The sequence below is a fragment of the Mchenga conophoros genome, linkage group LG22, assembly GCF_057382185.1.
Source record: "Mchenga conophoros isolate Kocher_MC1m ecotype Shallow Benthic linkage group LG22, M_conophoros_male_GT1.1, whole genome shotgun sequence".
NCBI classification, from domain to species: Eukaryota; Metazoa; Chordata; class Actinopteri; order Cichliformes; family Cichlidae; genus Mchenga; species Mchenga conophoros.
The window spans coordinates 16412642-16431802 of record NC_140546.1 but is presented as its reverse complement, the minus strand read 5'-3'; the positions used below and the strand labels follow the sequence as shown (position 1 = coordinate 16431802).

Here is a 19161-nt window from a genome sequence, read left to right as displayed (position 1 = left end):
TCTTAGTAGTTCATCATTTATTACAGTGTAATATCAGAGCCTTTTTAAAGGAAATTTGTCCCCTGAAAATCCTGCGATACAGTTAGCAACGCATAACCATGGATATTGCTTTGTCAGCTTCATGAGTTTTACTGATTTTATGAGAAATTTCCTTTTGATTAGATTTTTCATGTTTAAAAGTCCCAGACAGAAAACGAGGCATCAATCATTTCGTATCTAAATTATGTTAATATATAAGCACTTTTGTTAACCTTCCCTCCCAAATCAACAGGCCTATTTACCTTTCCAAAGGTGTGAATATGGAGCTTATTTAATTTGACCTTTCAGCAAGAAAGTGAAGCCAAAGTTAACATTGCTAGAATTTAGACGATGGTCTTAGAATAATCAATGAAATGACATAAAAACAATCTGTTATAACTGAGGTCCTGATTTCAAGGGGATGCTGTGGTGTGTGAGTTTTCCCCTAATGTTGTAGCCATGAAGAGAGAGCAAATTTAACATTTCTGTTTACTCCTTTATAACCATCACTTTTGCCTTTATGATGTTGCTGTTGTCACTATATTTGTCCTCACATTCATTTGCATTTGAAATTTTATATGAAAGGAAGAAAGAAAAAAAAGCAATAATACTGAAACAATAAATTTAAAACTTACAAACTGCAGGGATCCAGCTTTCTCATACTTATTGCCCAAAACAAATTAGATATTTTGAGGCCAACTGCTCCTTATTAGGCTGCACAATAAATAGGGGAAACTGGTTTCCAGCAGTTCGTTTTATTTTCTTCTTTTTTCTTCTTTATAAAACTGGATTTTAATACAAGGATGTTATACATTATGCATTGACCCAAACCTGGAGGTCTGTGGGCTTGTTTGAAAGGATTGCAAGGAGAAAGCCTCTTTTACTTTCTGAAATGAACATGGAAGCTTCTGGAAGACTTCTGGAACAAGGTCCTTTGGACAGATGAGACCAAAGTGCAGATGTCTGGCCAAAGTGCACAGCAGCAATTTTGGTGAAAACCACCCACAGCACATTGGCAAAAACCAATTGTTAAGCACGGTGGTGGAGGGATGGTGATCTGTGTACAGGAACTGGACACCTTGCAGTCGCTGAGTTGATCACGAACTCCTCTGCTATACCAAAGTATTCTACAGGGAGTGCAGAATTATTAGGCAAATGAGTATTTTGTCCACATCATCCTCTTCATGCATGTTGTCTTACTCCAAGCTGTATAGGCTTGAAAGCCTACTACCAATTAAGCATATTAGGTGATGTGCATCTCTGTAATGAGAAGGGGTGTGGTCTAATGACATCAACACCCTATATCAGGTGTGCAGAATTATTAGGCAACGTCCTTTCCTTTGGCAAAATGGGTCAAAAGAAGGACTTGACAGGCTCAGAAAAGTCAAAAATAGTGAGATATCTTGCAGAGGGATGCAGCAGTCTCAAAATTGCAAAGCTTCTGAAGCGTGATCATCAAACAATCAAGCGTTTCATTCAAAATAGTCAACAGGGTCGCAAGAAGCGTGTGGAAAAACCAAGGTGCAAAATAACTGCCCATGAACTGAGAAAAGTCAAGCGTGCAGCTGCCAAGATGCCACTTGCCACCAGTTTGGCCATATTTCAGAGCTGCAACATCACTGGAGTGCCCAAAAGCACAAGGTGTGCAATACTCAGAGACATGGCCAAGCTAAGAAAGGCTGAAAGACGACCACCACTGAACAAGACACACAAGCTGAAACGTCAAGACTGGGCCAAGAAATATCTCAAGACTGATTTTTCTAAGGTTTTATGGACTGATGAAATGAGAGTGAGTCTTGATGGGCCAGATGGATGGGCCCGTGGCTGGATTGGTAAAGGGCAGAGAGCTCCAGTCCGACTCAGACGCCAGCAAGGTGGAGGTGGAGTACTGGTTTGGGCTGGTATCATCAAAGATGAGCTTGTGGGGCCTTTTCGGGTTGAGGATGGAGTCAAGCTCAACTCCCAGTCCTACTGCCAGTTTCTGGAAGACCCCTTCTTCAAGCAGTGGTACAGGAAGAAGTCTGCATCCTTCAAGAAAAACATGATTTTCATGCAGGACAATGCTCCATCACACGCGTCCAAGTACTCCACAGCGTGGCTGGCAAGAAAGGGTATAAAAGAGGAAAAACTAATGACATGGCCTCCTTGTTCACCTGATCTGAACCCCATTGAGAACCTGTGGTCCATCATCAAATGTGAGATTTACAAGGAGGGAAAACAGTACACCTCTCTGAACAGTGTCTGGGAGGCTGTGGTTGCTGCTGCACGCAATGTTGATGGTGAACAGATCAAAACACTGACAGAATCCATGGATGGCAGGCTTTTGAGTGTCCTTGCAAAGAAAGGTGGCTATATTGGTCGCTGATTTGTTTTTGTTTTGTTTTTGAATGTCAGAAACGTATATTTGTGAATGTGGAGATGTTATATTGGTTTCACTGGTAAAAATAAATAATTGAAATGGGTATATATTTGTTTTTTGTTAAGTTGCCTAATAATTATGCACAGTAATAGTCACCTGCACACACAGATATCCCCCTAAAATAGCTAAAACTAAAAACAAACTAAAAACTACTTCCAAAAACATTCAGCTTTGATATTAATGAGTTTTTTGGGTTCATTGAGAACATGGTTGTTGTTCAATAATAAAATTATTCCTCAAAAATACAACTTGCCTAATAATTCTGCACTCCGTGTAGAGTCAAATGTAAATGGTAAATGGCCTGTATTTATATAGCGCTTTACTAGTCCCTAAGGACCCCAAAGCGCTTTACATATCCAGTCATCCACCCATTCACACACACATTCACACACTGAATGTGAGGCCGTTTGTCTAATAACTAAAGCTTGACTGAAACTGGGGCATGCAACAGCACAATGATCGAAGCTGTTCCAATGCACCCCTCTAAGCCAGACCTCAGCCTGACTGAAAAGCTGTGGAGGACTTTATAAGAACTGTTTATAAACTAATCCCTGGATCTCTCAATGAACTCCAAGTAATGCTCTAAAGAAGAGTGGGGCAAATTTCCACCGCAATGATGCGAGAGACTGGAAAAGTCATACAGTCATACAGAAAACGAGTACGTTTTGTGCCGATCGTGGCTCAAGAGTTGGCGGTTCGTCTTGTAATTGGAAGGTTGCCGGTTTGATCCCCGGTTCTGACAGTCTTGGTCGTTATGTCCTTGGGCAAGACAGTTCACCTGTTGCCTACTGGTGGTGGTCAGAGGGCCCGGTGGCGCCAGTGTCTGGCAGCCTCGCCTCTGTCAGTGAGCCCCAGGGCAGCTGTGGCTACAATGTAGCTTGCCATCACCAGTGTGTGTGAATGAGTGGATGACTGAATGTAGTGTAAAGCGCTTTAGGGTCCATACAGACTAAGTAAAGCGCTATACAAATACATGCCATTTACGTCAAGTTATTGCTGCAGAAGGCAGTATTACGATCTACTGAATTATGGCGTGCACTCAATTTCATGCAAACTGCTTCTACATTTTCGCTTAGCTTTTCATTAAATAAATAATGAACGTGCAAAATACCATGTGTTGTTGTTCTTTTGAGGTTGTATATGGTACCTTGGTGTATAAAACATTAGAAATAATAGACGGTGTAACGAGAAACTTAAACTAGTTATGAAAAGACAGGAAAAGCTAACTAAAACTGTACATGTAAAAAATAAAGCAAAATAAAGCATTGATACCTCTGTTTTTAGCGAGAACTGCACTATTTTTAACGGCATTTCCCTTTAAGAGTTCAGTTTCTCTGCTTCTTTGTATACCAACACCAAGACTCCGCCTCTTTATGCAAATGAGCCGTGACGTCGACGGAAGCTAGCGCTACGTCTCCTCTTCCGACAGATACTGCTTTAAAAGCGTATTTAAAGCCCTGGCTGTAGTTGCGGGAGCAGTAGACAACCTATGCAACAAAAGCTGCTGCAGAGCCGAGAACTGTCCGACCACATAGCGGACGAAAACACGGAGCCAACGGCTGACACGACACGGCGAGGTGAGCGCGATGCCCGGGGGAAGCAGCAGAGACGAGTCGGGACGGATTTTTAACATTTTATAGCCGCTGCTGGTCGGCTCCGCCAGGCGGAATGCAAAGCATCTCAGGTTGCTGCTGCAGAGACAGGAGCAGGAGGAGGAGGAGGCATTTACTGTAGTTTTCTGCAGGCCTGTTTCAAAAACAGGAGAGAGGCTAGAGGGGGGTTGCAATCTGCAGGGTACAGGTCAGGATAAAAATTAGGCTTCTCTTATTATAAAGTGTAAAACAAAATGGTGCAAGTGGGTGGTGTTTAAATTTAAAGTAGATGAAGCAGAAGAGGCTCAGCGGTGGTTGTTTACAGTTTACATGTTGAGAATACTGGCATTAGAATAATTTTCATTTCCTCCATCACTGCTGTGTGTGTGTGTGTGTGTGTGTGTGTGTGTGTGTGTGTGTGTGTGTGTGTGTGTGAGAGAGTGTAAAATTTACCAGGAAGGAGTAGTTTATTGTAGTGTATAACACACTGGTGACTGAAACCAAGCATCTACCGGTATATTTGGTTTACAGAGAGAGAAATCTGCGAGGTAGTGGTCGTGGGTTCGAGTCCAGCGGCCGGCCGTAGTGTGGATGATCACCCCAGAGGCATTAATCTTAGTTAAGTTAATTGGCGATTCTAAATTGGCCGTGAATGTGAATCTGCTATAGATCGGTGACCTGTCCGGGGTGTAACCCCCACCCCCCGTGACAGCTGGGATAGAATTCAGCCCATCCGTGACCCTGAGCTGTTGTGTTTCGCTCTTGCCGGGGAAAAATTAGTGTAATGGATGAGAAGTGTCCTGCACTGTAACCACTGATTCATCGTCACTGGTTGTAGGTGTGTTTGTTGAACACATCAGCTGTGGTTTCCTACCTGACTGCATAGGGTTCAAGTGTTAAAGTATCTCTTTCTCATTTTTGTGTTTACTGGCAGTTTATGTGGATGTGTCTTGGTCTTAGATCCTTAGAGAGCACAACAAATGGATTAATGCAGAAATAATGGCCTTGATAAAAGCATTACTTGTAATGTTAGTTATACCGTAATAATCCATGAGTTAAGTGTCATTGACCTGAGATGACTGTAATCTGTATTAATTTGTTTCTTTTTCAATGTTGCATGCTTAGGTACGACTGCAGGGCTTAAGATTGCAGCTTGGACCAAACTACAACGTCTCAACGACATTTATGAAGCTTTCAAGGCCTTTTGGTGAGTCTTCATCATCATCATCAACTTTATTTATAAAGCACTTTAAAAAGGTCCACGCAAAAATATAAAAGACTTGAAGAAAGAGTCGTAAATGGCCAACAGATGTTGTTTTAAGTTTAATATGTTTCTGTTGTGCCGAATCGGAGGTTCACTCCGAGTGACGCGATCTTGGTTTTGGTTTGGCTTGACCTGACAGTGCACACACAGACGCACGCTCATGTGATGTTTGTTACTTCCTCAAAAAAACTATGTCAGGCTCCTGGTTTCGATGTGGTTTAGGTTTCAGTTTGTGTGCTAAAGACTAGATTGTTTAGCTGAAGTGAAAGCTACCGACTTCCTCTTGAAGAAATGTTTGCTGACTATCAACTGCTGCTGTGTCAGGTTATTACCCCTCACAAATGTAGCCAGACCCAAGTGGTCATGTGCAGATAGTCACATGAACACACTCCCCAAATGCACATAAAGATACATTTTCTCAGATCTTAAGCAAACACTGTCAACACCTCCCTCTGTACCTTCACATAGGAAGATATAGTAACTACCTTCATGCAGATGTTTGATATTTGCATGTAGAGTTGGTGGGTATTTCCATAAACAAAACATCCATGATAGTTCTGTCTTCCTGGGACTGCTGTTTATGTGGACCTCTAGTAATTTCTGATAACTGCAGAGATTGTCCTTGACCAGACCTGCTCAGACCTTCCCCTGCTGAGGTACCACCTCCTCTGGCCCTGGGGGAGGATGGTAAGGCATGCTTGAACCATGTCAGTCGATTCCTTTGTGACGAGGCGGAACCCCTACCAAATGACTAAGCTCTGTCTGGGTGAGGCCCCAGACAACTCTTATATTTTTATTGTTGACTACAGGTGAGGACAGGAATGTAGATCGACCAGTAGGCTTTCCCGTTCAGCTACTTCTTCCGCATTACTGTAGATGTTGCACCGATCTGCTTGGCCCACCGCTCGTGAACAGAACACTGTCTGCACATGCTAATAGGACTATAGTTTTAGTATGCTACTATTAGTTAACACTAGTGTCTGCAATAAATAGATGGCATTCATGTTTGGAATGGTTTATTTCGGTGTTTTAAGCTGGCTCAGATACTACCCTTTCCAAAAAAAAACCCAAAAAAAGCCCCGACATACCTGTGTGTGTTGTTTTTCAAACCGATGTCCCGAGGCTGATGTCGAAAGGTTAAACGCACCCTCACTGTGACTCCAGATCTGTTGTTTTGCTAGTTTTCATAGCACGAGTTCTGATGTGAGCAGAAAACAAGAAGCTCTCCTCCTTCAGAGAGATCGCAGCTCAACCTGAACTCTCAGTTTCCCATAAAACCAACATATCAAAACAAAATCTTTAAGGCAAACAAACAGAGCTACAACGGAATTAAGGGCTGAAAGAATTTGGAAGGGTTAAATCTGCATAGCATTAAATAGAAATAGGATGACATTTAGGTAAGTATGTTTTTTATGAGGTTGAACTTCAGAATGGATACCCGTGTTTTCTGTATGTGCGAAATATCTTGCTGCACAGATGGAAACAGATTGAATGGCTCAGGGAGAAGACAAGGAACAGCCTACAACCCTTCTTTAAAAGCAAAGGAGTGTGTTCCAAAGGTGTTTGATTACTGAGTACAGACAGGGGTTTACGGTGCTGTCATGCATCATTTTAAAGCAATGAAATTATTTCTGCAACAGTCGTGTCAGTGACCTAGTGGTTTAAAAATAAGTATAAATGAACTGCAGCTCTTCTTTTTGCTCCAAAACCACCAGATGATTTAGCTTGAAGTAATACTGGCTGCCTGAATCTCACTCATCCTCCTTGCATTTCACTCACACTCACACACAAACAGCAGATCTGGCTCACTATCCCGAGTCCTGATCCTGTGTGTAGATAACCCATTTCCTACTGGTGAGAGGTTTTCATACACAAACATGAGAGGGGAGCGGGGGAAAGAAAGGAGTGAGCTAATATGTTTTTCCACTTACGATCACAGGGCAAATGCGTGTGTTTATGTGTATTTGTTCATCATCTCGCTTGCATCCGAGCCATCAACAGCCTCGCTCCCCTCTCGTCTATAACAAGTCTTTCTAAGATGCTGTGCATGTATAAATGCCACTGCATTGTTTAGAGTCACTTTATCCTCAGTGAACTATGTTTTCTTCAGAGTTCAGGTGGGCCCCTGTAATGAAGAAGATATAATGGTTTGATTTGCTGGTGACCTCACAGATGTGTGTTGAGGGGAATCTGCAGCCCGGCACGTTTTTGTGTGTGGAGAGTATCTGTAATGCATGGCTGGTTGATTTTCTAAACTTGGAGGACTGTTATCAAAGTCAATACTGTATTTAGCCCCGGTTTTGAGTTGGAGGACACACCCCTAACCCATAGGTAACCCATAGAGTTACCTATGGGTAACTCTTCAGTTACCTATGGGTAACTCTATAGGTAACTCCTTTGACTACGATGACCTGGATGACTGAGAACCTTCACAGACACATAGGGTTAGGGTTAGGTTTAGGTACACTCTGTACCTGTGTGTGTGGGAAGATATTGCCAGTAGTACAAAACGTCTTCTAAGGACTTGGTGTCCTCTGCACTTCCACTTTGCTTGCTCCTCCTCTACTCTGTCTTGTATGCATTTTTTTCTTTTTTCAGACTCGTTTCTTTTCTCTTCACTCTGTCATTTGCGTCTTCAGTCTTTGTTTGTATTTATTTTGACACGTCTTAAACTCGAGCAGACGTTCCAGTTATACAACCTGCTTGTGGCGCTTTGAACTCATTAAGTAGAGTCATGGGAAAGTTAGGTGTGAGGTGATGCTTTACAAGTTTCCTTGTTGTTCATACAAAAGCAGATGAGGTTAAAGCCTTGGCAAGTTTAAGGTCAAGGTGTTTTGGCCGTCATCGTGGTCATCAAAAAAAGCATCCGGGATTAGAGTTGAAATGTCTTCATAAACTTAAAGAAGTCCTTTCGGCTTCTTTTTCAGGAACTCAAGAGCACCACGATCTGGATGACTGTGAACCTACGCATACGTCTAACTACAACTCTCATTCATGCAATCACACGAGCACCTTTTTCTGTCCCTAAGAGCTTTACCTAACATTCACACACACTGCATGAGTGCAAACTAGGGGAGGCAGGGAGTAGACCTCTGACCTTCTGATCAACTTGCTACCTCCGGAGTCACAACCACTTATAAGGTGGTCCATACAAGATGTTCATATGGTCATGTGACCACAAAGCAGGAGAGGCCAGTCGAAAACCTGGCAGACACCAAATGTGGTTTAAAAGCATCCAGATCTGCAAAACCAGCACCACATGAACCAAATCCTGGAGATTTGGATTATCTTGGCTGGATTCTTATTCAGATTATTTTAAGCCTTTAAGTGATGAAGCTGGTGAAATTTAGTAGCCAATTTTTAGGTTTAACTGCAGAAAGTACAGAAAGTTATGGGAAAGATCAGATTTTCGTTTTCCTCTGGGGCAGGCCAAAGTCTGAACATACTTGGCTTCAGCACATTGAGAGCTTTTCGGGCTCAGCTGCCCAGGGTTAACTTTAACACCGCGTCAGTGCGCTCTGCTCTTCAATGAAAAATCTGCACTCAAGGCGTATTTAAAGTTTCCCTGTCCAAAGTCTTTCTGAAGTCATTTGTCTCTTATCTTTGTGTCGTTTTTTTTCTAATCTCCGTCCTCATCTTTACTGACTCATCCTGAGTAGAAAATGTCTGAGAGCTAAAAGAGGCTCAACTTTCCAATTAAATTAGCAAAAAGCTGAGTGGATGCCAGGAATGACTGGCAGCACATCGGACTTCTTTTGGGTTGTAAATCTTGGCTGCCTTTAGAGCTTCGTGGATGAAGCACACACCTCATCCTCACTAGCATTTGCAGTTAACTCTTGGAGTATGTTTTATCAAACAGGATAATTGCCATCTGGGACTAAGAGAAGGCAGCACAACAGTTACACTCTCAATCCCTTAGCTTTTTTTTTTTTTTTTTTTTTAACTTTTCCTCTTGAAGGAAACAGCCTCAGGTTCAGTCAGTAACATCTGCTAAACTCTAAAGACCAAAAAGAATAAAATGAGCCATTCCTGAAGACGTACAACTGCAACTCTACCAAATTTATTGCAACAGAATTGAAACGCACAAACTCTACATCTGCATTTGAGTCACAGTAGCAGCAGGTGTCCTCTTCTTCTCTTCTCCCTCCCCTCTTTTGTAGCTTATAAAATCTCTTAGATGTGTCACTTGATGTAAGACGAATACAATAAAATAAAATAAAATCCTAATTACAGAGAAAATAACCAGGTAGGAATAAGTGATATATCTGCCACTGTATCTCAGATTCTTTAATATCTTGTTCAAAATTCAAAATCTACAGATGTTCATATTTAAGAAGGACCCAGTGAATAGCTTTCACTTTTCAAAGGTGCTCATAGGGTCACTGAATATTCATACAGACCGGTCGGGTATCCTGGGTCGGTGAGGAGAGAGGATAACTGGCTGCGTGCCAGTAATGTCATTAACGCTGTTAGTAATACTGCACTCAAACTAATGGTTGCACGCAAACACTTGGGCACTTTTGAGCTAATTTTCCTGCAACACAAGAAGAAGTGTTCAATCTGGGGTCCTTTTAAACCTTTTTATACCTGAGAGATTACACAAAGTGTCACGGGTTTAACTAAAGGTGCGGTGCTCTGATCACACATCATCCCTCGTAGTTTTTTAGCACACGTGGATGAAACGGTCCAGATGGTTGAATCAAGTCTGCGTGCTTGCACTTCGTCATTTGATATCCGTGTCTGTAAAGATGTTTGTGAAAATGTTCTAATTTGAAAGTTATTTGCCTTTTTTTGACTGTGAGTCACTAAGTTTGATCAGAGCATTATGTTGTCAGTGCTGCAGATGAAAAGAATAATAATACTGGAACTAAGTAAGGAGTTAATATAGCAGATCTTTGCATCCTTTCTCATTTGCTGCTAATGATCTCAGGTTTGGATGCTGTTGCTGTTAGACGCATTAGATCCCAAATCATTTGTAATTCACCACAGATTGGTTGCAGCATGATGTAGTTTGTTGTTGTCATGAGCGCGAGGCTGTCAGTGTAGGATGGCAGGTGGTTAGTCCTTTTGAATACAGTTTGCATAATGAAACAATTTAAATCTGCCATTTGAAACACACTCACTCAATCACTTCTTTATTTACTTGTTTTTTACATCAGTGTGCCTAAATAAAAAAGGAGGCAAAAAGTTAGACGATCCATTGCACATCCAGACTCATTTTAAAACAGAAAATTGTCAGTACTTGTATGTCTTATGTACTCTACAGTAAATTAGAATTGGGTTGGGTTCACTTTTATGGTTTGACTGACTAGCAAAAACCTGCCCTGCCGGTGGTTTTTGCCAGGCCTGAGGCCTTTTTTACTTTGCTCATGTATTAATACACAGACATGTCTGTTCATTTGTCTTGTTATTCTGCTTATCTTCATTATATCACCGTATATATAGTCGGTTGTAAAAAATGTCTGTTCATAAACAACGACGTTGCTGTTTGTTTTGAGCTCAGCTGCTACACAGAAGCTATATAGATGCTGATAATCCTGGTACCCTAGCTTTTGGTTTGCTGCCACATCGCAGGAGTCTCGCTCTCTTTCTTAAAGTTTCACACGGATCACATGAAAGCATGACCGTAATATAATTGTTAAATTGTGAATCATCTCCACGGCAGTCCTATAAAAACATTTGAAGGTACTTGCATGCTTGGGATTAGTTTACAAATATTGACTGCGTCACGGCGATAAAAGTCGTACAGAATCTTTTATTCTTGTCGTTTCCCTTTCATTCGTTATTTGTACTGCACCTCTCTTTGTTTGATGGCGTAAACTCCCAGCACTGGTAACTATTGTATGCTTTCTAAAGTAAACACAACATAGTTTTTTGCTGGTGTCACATTTCATTGCCGAATGTTAAGGCTAGCAGGTTTAGTGAGACGGAACAACAACAACAACAAATGAGCAGAGAAGCAAAGCAAGAAAACAAAACCTACCTTGACTTACTTCCATTGACCTATATTTGCTTTGTTTATTTGTTTTTTCCCCCAGAAATAAGACAGCAGTACCACACTGGATAAATCCTCACTAACAAGTTTTTACAACGTTACTGCTCTAGTAGCATGTTTCATTAGGTTTAATTACATTTATACTTTTGCATAATCGCAATCAACTTGTCTGTTAACAACTACTGTAAAGTTGTGTGTTGCAGCAGTTGAGCGTTGTTCATATTCATTTGCCTTTATCAGCTTTAAGCATGTGTGTGTGTTTGTGTGTGTGTGTGGGTGTGATATTCCATCAGAAGTGTAGGCGGCGTCAGAACTTGTCGTCTGGAGGTTTAGTGCAGTCCTGAACTGGTCAGGGCAGGCACTTGTCATTCTTATGACTTGCTGTCATACGTGCTGATGTGAAACAATAATGTTGGTTACAAGACAAAAACAAACACACCAGTGTTTAACTGCTTTCAGCAGCCTCATGTGGTGAGCTTAGGGGTGGTGTGTGCGTTCTTACCGAGGTTTGCACTCACTCAGAGGCAGCTTTATGTCAGTGAGAGGCAAAAGTGTACTGAGACAGGCAGTGCTTGGCCACACTGGAGGCTGGAAAGAAGAAATGCACTAACGAGAGATAGAGAAAGTAGATTGATATCACCTCCTCTGTTTTTTGTTTTTTTTTGGTGGGGGTTTTTTCTGCCTTGTCTAGCTTGCAGCTCCCTTGTGGTTAGAAACCTCAGTGGGGGTGTTTGTGGGAAGATGCACACTCCAAAACACATACATGCACACGGTCTCTTTAAAAGTGGGCAGCCCCTTTGGGCCATGCATGTGGGGGTTACAGTAATACAATGTTGGATAGTGGGGGGGTACTGTAGTGTGCAGGGCTTGAGGTGGTTGAGCTACAGTGGTGTGTGTGTGTGTGTGGGTATGTATCGGGTCTGGGTGACACACGAGTACTCTGACTCTGGGGCAGAAGTAGGTCAGATCTGCTGTCAGCAGCTTGTCAAAACCTCACCGTAACCAGCTTCACCTATTCAGATGTGCAGGGCCGCTTTAACATCAGAGGCCTTTGATGGTCATTTGTTGGCCTGTTAATTTCTGGGTCAGCAGATTATCCTAATAATGATTAGAAATTAACCACACTGTAGACACAACGCTGACATCCAGTGTCTAGACAGGCTCAGATCACCAGGCCTTGCAGATTAAAACAACAGTGTGCAGGCACGTTACTTTAGCCTCAAACCTGGAAAACTTAAGGCCAGCGATGTCGTTTATTTTGATTTTTGAAGTGTAAGGTAAGCTTGCTAGCTGTGTTGTGTTTGAATTGGCTGCAGTTCGTATGGTGGGCCAGACAGAGTGCTAACTAGCCAGCCTGTTAGCTAAGAGGGCTAAAAATAAACATTAAGATGACCAGGCTATTACAGGCTGCTAAGCAAGCTGACACAACATACAGTCAAGGTCTCATCTCTCCTTTCCTCTCCTGTTTTATTTGCTAACGCTAACATTGCCTGTATTTCTTCTTTAATTCTAAAGAGATGATCACGATCCTTTCTCCAAAGTTCAATCTAAAATAAGTGTGAGCTTAAATAATGAACCGTATGTGAAATATTCCAGTCCTGTGACACAATCCTAGCTTTGACACAGACCCTAATTAGAAATGAATACAAATCAATGTGTAATTTCTTATATAAATATGCACTTGTTTGTCGCTCAGATATTTGCTCAGAGATACTGGCAGCTCAGCGACACAGGCACGACGTCCTTGTCGTCACCAGATGACGCACCAGTCGTGCTAATTCATACAGATGCCACACTCAACATGTATGGATGCTTCTTCAGGATCCAATAAATTTACTACTACTCATAATATTTAGCATGCAGTGTTGATGCTGTGACTGGGTGTAAAAACAGGGCCACTGTTGAGTCAAGGCAGCACCACCAGAGGAGACCTTGCATGTGTCGTGACGTGAGCAGACTGGTTTGCTCGTCAAACGGACAAGAACACAACAGCCACTGATGAAAGAACTTGTTGATGTCTGTTCAGCTAAGCCATCGTTATCAGTGTACCTCTCTGTACGTCTGTTTTCTCTGTTTGTTGTGGCTAATCTGTTGGAATAATGGGAATAATGAGATTACTGCTAAATTGTTAGCTGTGTTGTAGCCACAACATGCAGTAGTGTGCAAAAGCCTTGAAGTACTCACAAATGAGCCTTGAGCTCATTCCTATGTATTTTGATAGGAAAATTAGAAATGGTGCAGCAGTTTATTGAAACCATGAACTCTACGTCTAACCCAAGGACCTAGCTGAAAATGGATGGAAGAGCAGTCAGTGTCCTAGCAAAAACATCAAAAGAGCCTCAGAGAGCCTGAACAGCTATTGACTACTATTGACTAAGACAACTTGAAAGACTTTAAAGACTAAATGGCGAGACAGTCTGGCTCCTTGGAAACAAAATATAAAGAAATGATTGAAAATTTTCAACCCATAAAACCAGATATAACCAGTGTAACTCTTTTATAATTAATTGAATTGGGCAAATTTAATTTTTATTTAGATGTCACTGCGAGCTGTGTGGTTGTTGTGCCGCAGGTTTGTTGACACGTCTGTAGTTCTACTCTCTGACTGAAAACAAGGAGGCTCAGATTAATCGTCTCTCAGACTCAGCTGCTCCTAATTATGCTCTCAAGTGAATTTGGGTTAATGTTAGTATATTAGTTTTGCCAGAGTTATGTAAATAGATCTAATATATCATTTCCCACACCAAATGAACACACCTCCTGCCTTATGCAAGTGGGTGGAATAATTTTATTCTAGTTGTTTGAGCTACTCAGATGCATAATATGCGCAGACATCATATAATAACACACAAAAGGAAATGATGTTTTAGGCAAGAATGCAATGTGTGGTGTCTCGTTTTCAAATTCCCTGATTTAGTCCATTTTGTTTTGTGGTGGGGAGACTTTTCTGACGTCACTAGTCAGCCTGTCAGTGACTAGAAGGTTAACCTTGGCTGAACTCGCAGTAAAACAATTTTTGTGGTGTCTCGTCATTTCATGGCGATGGTTAAAGCAAGCAGAGACATTTGGCGTCTATTTTGAGAGAAGGCAGCTGGGAGTTTCAGGTGAGGCTGGGACTGGGGATTAATTTAGAGCTGCTTGGACACCACAGGGATAAAACCAAGTCGGTGGGAGGCTCTTCTAAGTGTTTTAATATGCGTGTGTGTTAGAGTGCATGTAAGTGAACAGCACTTATATTATGTCATATTCATGCCACCCGGTATAGTGATCTAAGCGCTGTGTAATGAGTAGGAGATTTGTCATTGAGGCTACAGCACGTTGATACACATGTGCCCCCCTGTACTCCCTGCACTGCAGCACTGCTGCACCATAACACTAACAGCCAGCTTCCGTCTACCTCCCAACCACGCTCTGTTTCTCTTGCTCTCTTACCCCTGCCATCTGCTCCCCAAAAACTGGCCAGTGGTTGTTTTTCATGGGAAAATCATCTACAGAAAAAGGCTGTTCAAGTCTTTTTGCACATGCAAAGGTTTGCGCAGCATCCTGCGTGTTTACATGCCGCTTTTAGGGTGTAGATAACTGAAATGTAGACAACAACAGAAGATAACTCTTCTGAAACAGAACACTAAACATCTGCCAGCGACATATTTGTATTTCATTTTTAAAGCCACATACTGTGCCAACCAACAAAGGTTTTTTTCTTCTGAGACTTTCTTCAGTGTTGGAAACATTTGACTTGAGCCAACTCTCTTACCCAGTTAAAGGCCCTGAGAATTTCCTAGTTTACATAGCAGTCATAATAAGCATAGCATAATAAGTATGTGCGGTATTAGGAATATCGAAGATATTTAGTACAGAAAAAAATTAAAAGGCTAATGTATAAATATACTAAAATATCCATGACTCCTGCTGCTGATACACATGTCTCGGCTTTGGATATCAGCCAATAACTGAGTACACAACCAGTATCAGTATTTAATAAGCGATAAACTGTCATCCTCAGTGTGAGTAAGAGACTGTGAATCAGTTTGTTTTTTTTTAAACTCAGTCACAGTAGAGTACAAATAGGAAAACGACCTCCCTGCAATTTGTGAAAAATCTGTCATTTACTGACCGCTTTCATGTATCTGCGGTGACAAACTGGTATCCCAGAGATTGAGAGTGCAACACCCTCAACCTCTGTGTGACTGTTTCCTATCACAAGGCAAGTGCACAGGTCACCTGGTTGGAGGAAACCTGTCTCCAAACAGTTGCAGTCCAGTCACTCTTTGTCATTTTGGCGAAGGTTTGCAAATAATTGCGGTCACATTTATAAATATAGACAGCTTGATTGCATTTTGTTGGCAATCTGAGTCAGTCTGTGAGCTCAACCTTCTCTTTATAATAGAGACCGCAAGTCAACTGGTTTCCCAATAGCTTTATTCAGGTTATATTCCTATATAAAAGGAAGGTTGCTGAGTATCTCTGTCATTTTGCAGTCGAATCTTTGTCCTGCATAAACTGTATAACATTTGTGGAGGAATTTCTTTCAAATTATGTGGAATCCCAAACAGGTTTGCAGTTTTATGCAGATTTATTACAGTTAATTGCAGTATAATACAAAAAATTGCAAGTTCGCCGGATTCAGTTGCAGACTGATAGCAGTATGACTGCAAGTGGTTGACGACATGGTCCCCGCCTTCAAAAGCAAGAAGATTAAAGGGTCATGGCACATGATTGCAACAATAATTTTGATTCTCTTGCGTGACTTTAGCGTTAAGCAGTATTTAAAATTAGCTTAAAATTGACCCAGTTGACTACATCTTGCTAGATTGCTCTAAGAAGAAGTGCAATAAAAGCTTCCAAGTGTTAACTGTAACAAAACAAAACAAAGAAAGAGTGAAGTTGCCAGCCGTCCACTCGTCCACAGTGTGTTTGCTATAAATCACGGCTAGCTGACTAGCTACAGTTAAAATTTCTGGACTCAAAAGCATTCACACCACATGGTCACAAGTTGACCGTGACTCAGAGGGAGACTTTATTCCGAATGTAGTCAAGGTGTAAGGGCTGTAGATGTAATGGGTTTTTTTTTTGGAGATTAAACAGGCAGGCTGTGATGAAGAGAGGTGAAGCGTGGCTGGCACAGTGTGCAGGCAGACTGATGGCAGAGACCGGGTGAGCTGGCTTGGCAGACAGCTAGAGTGGGCAGGCAGGGAGAAAGGAGCTGCTGCCGGTGAGCTTGAGGAGCTGAAGCTTGAGAGCAGGCGGAGAGGTGGGGGTGAAATCTAAGCACAATGAAATGAAATGAGTTTAACTCACTCACAAACACAATAAACGTGATAATGGTGTCTCTCCTGTGATGTCTGTCAGATAGCGACTGGAGAGTCGAGTAGATGTATGGCTGGTGATGAGCTGATGAGCCACCGGTTTTAGATGCTGATCGAATTGACTGCAGGAAATGTGAATGGTGCTACAACTACAAGTGACACACAGAGAGGCAATAGGACAGGAAAACAAGAGACACAGAAGAAAGGAGACAGGAAGGAGTACAACAAGGGTCATGACACTGACAGCAGTCTGTGAAATTAGATTACACAATTCCCTGCCCTTTTTATCTTTCTTTGGATCACAAATCCTTAATCATAATAATGCACAATATTAGGCTACTGATCTTGGAGTAATAAAATGCCTGCCTCTTTATTTTTATTTACTCAATGCACAAAAGCATCTGCAGCCCCTGCAGAATGTGAATTTGATCCTGGCGTCCTTGTAATCTATATGTACCTCTATATAGGTCAGCGTGGAATTGTTTACAGAGTGCACACGTGCTTCACTGCTCTGCAGCAACACAACTTATGTTTACATATGTGAAACAGTGATGATTTGAGAAAAGAACACACATAATTAATAATAATTAATTCAATTGGTCTGTCAGAAAAATGATGAAAAATATATATCATAACATCCCGAAATCCAACGCCTATCCCTCACATAATGCGTCTGATTAACAGTAAAACCTTTCTAATATTTAAAGTTTTATATAAAAAAGGATAACTTTTCATATAAAACAGGTTATCAATTATTTTGACTGTCCAAGAATACCTTGAAAATGTTTCCTGATCTCACACCTGTGGTTACGTCTTGGTTACGCGTCAAGATTGTTGTTTGCACTCAACTTTCAAAGGCGTTGGTGGATGTGAGGGACAAACAGACTGAGCGGCAGGTGCAATATGTTGCACTGTAATCAAACAAATCAAACACTGTTCTCATTTTACTACAGCAGTCTGAAATTAAAGTAAATGAAGCGTGGATTATATGTTTCATGCTTTATCATATCTTATTCTGTCAGCATCCATGGTGGCAACCAACACTGTCGTAGACAAACAGTGAGATTGTAAAGAGGTTCGTTGTGCTAACACACATATGTGATGATGTGGACTGTGGATCATAGCAGGACCGCTGCCTTTGAGCAGAGTAGCCTCCACCATTAACTAAAGGTTAGCTTGCTGTTGAGGCTACGCCTGGCTCGTGTCCCAGCTTCTGTAAAGTTAAATATCTACTGTACATTATACAGCTTCAGGTAGCCCACCATCGCCAGAGTACAATCATCCTTAAATTTGTGATTTGGAAATACAATAAGACCGACTAGATTAAAATAAATATTTGTTGCTGTCTCAAAAGTTGAACATATTTTACAGTATTTGGAATCTAGTTGTTTTCAGTTCTTGCAGAGTGCTAAGTAGTTGTTTTTTACTGTGCCAGCTCCTCATTAAAAAAATTTCTAGGCTGGTTTCGCTTTCCATGAGAACAATGTTTAAAACTGGTTCTAAACCTAACACTGAGTTGTGGAAGAAATTAAGTACTGCGCCTTTGAAACAAAATGACGCCAACAATCACATATACGTAAGCTCAATTTTCTCTTTACAGCAGTTAAAACAACGAAAAAAAGAAACATGAAATATTTTCGGTGAGTTAGTCACGTTAAGTTCAAATCGGGATTTGTTTGTTTGGGGTTGTGTGCTATGGGAAGCCGCTGGCTCCAACTGTTGTTGTTGCCGCTTGCTTTCCAGCTCCACCCCTGCGCCCAAATTAGATGTTCTCGGCTTTGCATAACTGATAAGACTTGCATGGTTTTCATGTCTGCAAAGTCAACTTGCTTTGCAGAAGCGAGTCATGAGTCAGCACTGAAAAAGAAAGAGGATCAGGGGAACGGAGAAGGTGGATGAAGTGAGAAAGACAGCGCTCGCTCTGATTTCACGTTTGTGTCACAGGTAATCTGGTCTATGGAGCAAGAATAAACACTCACTAAAATAGACTCGGGTTATGCGTGTTTAGTGTGTGCACTGAAGAGTCAGAAATCCTGTGTGTGTGTGTGTGTGTGTGTGTTGCTCTGTGAGACATGGGACATGGCAGACTCTTAATTTGTCTGACCTTGAACTTCACAGGCATCTCCTTTGCTTCCCTCCTGTTCTTATTTTCCTCTCATCTTCTTCAGTAGGATTTTTAAAGGTTCATTGCAAGCATTTGTCTTAGTTGTGTTTCAGTCTGTGAGTGAGTCTTTCCTTGCATTTCACTCGGTTGCTCCCTGGAAAGCTGAGTTTCAGTTCTATATAAGCTGGTGCCGCATGTGTGTGGACTGATGATTAGAAACCATGCATTGCTGTCTGTGTGTGTGTGTTTGAGGACTACAAATGCAGGATGAATAGTGCTGCCTGAGCAGGAGATTGCAAGCTACTGTCCTTAAAGGCACCCATCCTCATATTTACAACCTACACAAAATTAATTTAGGCCTAAAAAGGATCTGAAGAAGAGACTTGGACCATGGTGTTGGTGATGGTTTGCTATTAAGACTCGGGATTTCACTGTCAGAAGAGATGGATTAAAAGCTTCTTGT

At 41.5% G+C, this 19161-nt stretch overlaps 1 protein-coding gene across 2 annotated transcripts in view; it reads left to right on the top strand.

The window, feature by feature from the left end:
- Positions 1 to 3857: 3857 nt before the first annotated feature.
- slc45a4a (solute carrier family 45 member 4a) overlaps positions 3858 to 19161 on the top strand; it is a 54685-nt gene continuing 39381 nt past the window's right edge. The window contains exons 1-2 of one of the 2 annotated variants that reach the window (XM_085261804.1): positions 3858 to 4014; positions 5155 to 5236. The gene's annotated coding sequence lies outside the window, so the exon portion shown is untranslated. Of the gene's footprint in view, positions 4015 to 5154; positions 5237 to 18325; positions 18539 to 19161 lie in introns of those variants that run through there. The other variant, XM_085261805.1, reaches the window with a different exon arrangement.